Source organism: Phalaenopsis equestris, unplaced genomic scaffold (assembly GCF_001263595.1).
Source record: "Phalaenopsis equestris unplaced genomic scaffold, ASM126359v1 Scaffold000302, whole genome shotgun sequence".
NCBI classification, from domain to species: Eukaryota; Viridiplantae; Streptophyta; class Magnoliopsida; order Asparagales; family Orchidaceae; genus Phalaenopsis; species Phalaenopsis equestris.
The window spans coordinates 419898-424348 of record NW_018164744.1 but is presented as its reverse complement, the minus strand read 5'-3'; the positions used below and the strand labels follow the sequence as shown (position 1 = coordinate 424348).

Here is a 4451-nt window from a genome sequence, read left to right as displayed (position 1 = left end):
ATTAATAATAATAATATATTAATATACTATATTAGTATGGTACTAATATAGATATTATATATTTATATAATATGAATTATATAATTAATATAATATATTATATATATATATTAATATTAGGGATGTCAAATTGGCTCGTCGTTTGAGAACAACTCGTGTTCGGCTCGTTCGTTAAAAAATGAACACGAACAGTGACTTTACGAACAATTTCAAACATGAGCTTATTTCAAATAAACTAAATTTCAAACGAACCGAACACGAACACATGCTCTGTTCGTTTACACCCCTAGTTATGCATGAAAATATATAAATGGTGGTACTTTTGATGCGACTTGAAAGTTTTTGATGGTATATTGTAAAATTTTGTAGCCTGAGTGCCAAATATATAAATACATAGAAGTTGGGTGGTATATATGTAAATTTCTTTAAGATTTTATAAAAATAAATATAAAATTTCTGTATTAAATATAAGTACATAAAAACTTTACACATGTATATCAATTTCATAGTTTATTTTGGTAATTTGGACCTCTTAATTATGCCTCATTATAGTAGGTCTCAAAGTTCATTTTGAAAGAAATTATCAATCTCTCTTTCACAGCTCTTATTTATGAAAAATTATTGTGTTCAGAGTCCGGACGCAAACTGAGAGGAACAAAAAGAGTCAATTGTTTGAATGTAATATTTTCTCTTCTTTTACAGACTGTTTTTGAATGTCAGTCTTTGTGCAAAGATTTAGAATTTTGTTTTAATTCTTTCTCCTAAACCTTACGAACTCCATCGCATGTTATAGATGTTATGTAGGACTGCTAATAATCCGATTTTCGGGCTGAGTTGGGTCGGCCAAAAATCGGTACGAAAAAAAATTTGATAAAAAGTTTTGGCTTGTAGCTCGGTTTGTTTATTTCGATCCGACGTAAAATTTGAATTAATTTTCGAGCGACTAAAAACATTCGAACTAATTTTGCTAAATTCACTGCTCTAACATCACCAGAGCTGTTAATAATCCAATTTCGAGCCAAGTTGGTGTTGGATTGAAAAAATTTCGATCCAAAATTTCGGCTCTTAACTAGGCTCGTTTATTTCAGTCCGACCTCGATCCAAGCTAAAATTTGAATAAATTTTCGAGTGATTAACGATCTTAGAGCTAAATTCATAGCGCTCAACTCTTCTCATGAGATACAATCCATAGATGATAGTTTAAATGTTGTCCTTTAGTGTGAGAATTACAATAAATTATTTAAACGTCTATTTAAATTAATTTATTTTGTGGGGTGCATTTCAATAAATAAAACTAGAAAAGCGGGATATTTTTGTAGAAATGAATTTTTAAATATATCTATGAAAAAAGGTAAATTTCTCAATTTTTTATTATTCAAATGTGTTAAAACTAAAAATTTCTTAGGTCCCTCGCCGGCGAGAAATATTTCCATACTTAAGACATAAGCAGAGTTATGTACATATTAAATTATTATGAGGGCACAACTAGATTACACTTAGATTATACCCCTTATAATTATTTCTGTAACTTAAATGTAACATTCTTGTACCCTCCGAATAACCTAATATATATTCAACTTTAAATACGTGTTACATACATAAATATTTCTCCTCGCCGGCCCTTAGGATTTAGACTTTAGAGCCACGTGATTTGAACAAAATAATACCCAACGTTTTCCACGCTCGGCGCCAACAAGACCTCAGGCTAAAGAGAAGAAATCCTGGTCAACGGATCCAACGGTCCAGGTCTTTTGGTCTTCATTAATTTCTCAACGTTTTTACAAATATACCTCCGCAATGCTGACCGTCCGTTTGGTAGTAGTTGTCGGATTTTGACGGTCATCGTTTCTTCCGGGCCCGCCGGGTATCTTCGCTGTCCTTTCCACGGCCCATGAATCGTCCGCGCTCCGTGTCAATGGTCCCACGCTTTCACACGCTCTCTCAGGTAGTTAGAGGAAAGGGCGCATTTAATAAAAAATGTGTTTGGTAGCATTCTTTTAATAAAACTTAATTATCAATTTAATTTAAATTCAATTGACCATAAAAAATAAAAATGAAATTCAATATTCTCTTAAATAATTTTTTTTTTCATTTTTCATCTTTTTTGTAAATTGAAAAATAGATTGTAATTTTATTTTGTGATCGCTTGTGAGGTTCGTCTTTGTCTACGGAGTGATTAAATTTACTGATAAATGCGACATCTAACTGCGGTGTGAATCTTCGTTAAATAGAATTTATCAAATTCAGTAAATCTGATGAACTTGTGATGAAGATGGAGGTCACAGGCAAAAGCAAAGTCTTAAATTCATGAGTCGCATTTATTAAATATGGAGCACTATAAAAAGATACGGAATGCAAAGAAATTCAATTTAAAATAAAGTTGGATTTAATTTTGATTTTTTTATGTTTAGTTAGATTTAAGTTGAATTCATGGCATGACTAAATTCTGTTAGGATGGTGTTGTGAATATGAAAACCGATCAACTGTTCAAATTTACTTTTTCTGATGTTTGACAGCAAATTGGATTTGATGCTCGAAATTAATTGTTCTTAATTCTTTCTATGATTTGTTGTAGGAGAGAAAATGAAATAATCAATGAGCTTGATTAATTCTTTAATGAGTCTAATGACATGATGAAATTAATAAATAAGCATGTTAGCTACCATTGTAATCTCTTTTGGGATTTGATTTCCCAGACATTTCTCTTTTGCATTGGTAGCTTTCTAGATTCTTCTTTTGTTGTGCTTCGGTTTGAAGCTCTCGGGTAGAGAGAGAAAGAGGAGAGGAGGAGAGGAGAGAGAAAGGAAGAGTGCTTTCTTGTAAGGTATATTCCTCAAAGTAATAAAATCCCTTGCAGTTCTGTGAACGTAGACAAATTGCCGAACCGAGTAAATATGTGTGTTTCCGTTGTATTTTCTATTTTGCGTTTTTTTTTTCGATCCAATTTTTTCGCTTTATTACTGTAGTTTTTCACAACAGACGGTGTTTGGTAGACTCTTTTTAATGAAAAATATTGTGTCTGGAGTCCAAGCGCAAGCTGCGTCCCGACAACAGACACTATAAAGCAGAGGTCCGTTTTTTTCTCCTCCGCTCCTTCCGTTGTATCGCATCTGTTGTCCGAACTCAGCTTTACGTCCAGACTCTGGACTCACATTTAATGTAAATTCTACCAACAAAAAATAGTAAGCTAAATCCAAAAGTTAGTTAAATTCATACTTAGTAGCATAACATCCTTCTTTCAGATCTTATGGATGGCTGGATTTAACCGATTTAAATGGAATTGAGCTCAAATCTAAACTAAACATCAAAAACATGAAAATTTTAATGTAAATTTGGATTTAATAAATCTAATTGCTGCCGTCGCTCGAGAATTCGGCGAAGATCAGATTTACAGGATTTAATAAATTTTATTTAAAATAAATTTAGCCTACAACCAAACAACTTCTAAATTCTGCCAAATATCTTGTTCCCATGCAACACACTAGATTTGATGAATCCGTACTTCAGATTTATTAAATTCTATTTAACTTAGATTCATATAGGAGGCAAACACCGTCTTTAATGGCCGCCATATATTATTTATACAGCTCGGACCCGTGGTGCTCTGGTGTATTGCGAGTTCCGTTTGGAGTCGGACGAGCAGAGGAAATCGGCAGCAGGCGATTTCTCCGATTGGATTAATGGCGAGGGCTCGAGTGGTGATGGAGGTCGGAAGCGATGGAGTGGCTGTGATTTCAATGTCGAATCCTCCTGTCAATGCGCTCGCTCCATCGAGTAACTTTTTGCGATGTTTCTCTGTTTTTATTGTTTGTTTTCTACACATTTAACTGCGTTTTTAAGTCTTGGCGCGGCTAGGTTTTTGAAGTGATGCTGTATTTGAGCTGGATTTAGCTTTGTGTAATTTGTTTGAAGTTTGATGATGTTATCGAAATCTATTAGTGTTGCTCCGGAAAATAGTATGATCTGTTAAGTGGAACTGGAATGTATTTGGTTTTTTGTGTGTGTATTGTTTTATGAATTTAATATTGTTTTGAATGAACAAGGACGGTTGTGTTTCTTTTTTTTTTTTTCCTTCTTGTTTTTTTGATCAATGTTTAGCTGATATTTTGGTGCTGTTCGATTGGCACGACGGATGGATGTCACTTAAAAAAAATGTATAATATGATATAATAGATTTCGGGAAACTGGACAAATCCTAGCATTCTTGTGAATTACTTGTGCTCAATTCTGGGTAGCTTATCGTTGAATTTTATCATGTTTGTTTTCCAGTTACTGCCGGATTGAAGGAGAAGTACAGGGAGGCAATGGGGAGGAATGATGTCAAGGCAATTGTCTTAACTGGTGAGCTTTCTTGATGGATTTTTACCTTTTTTTTTTCCTTAAAGAATTTATCATTTTTGTTCGCGTTCTCTCACTAGCCCAGTCAATTGATGAAGATAAGAACTATTTGA

The 4451-nt window shown here is 33.5% G+C and overlaps 1 protein-coding gene across 1 annotated transcript in view; it reads left to right on the top strand.

Annotated features, from left to right (window-relative positions):
- LOC110025559 (peroxisomal fatty acid beta-oxidation multifunctional protein-like) overlaps positions 1–4451 on the top strand; it is a gene marked incomplete in the record, with an annotated part of 39689 nt that overhangs the window by 25077 nt on the left and 10161 nt on the right.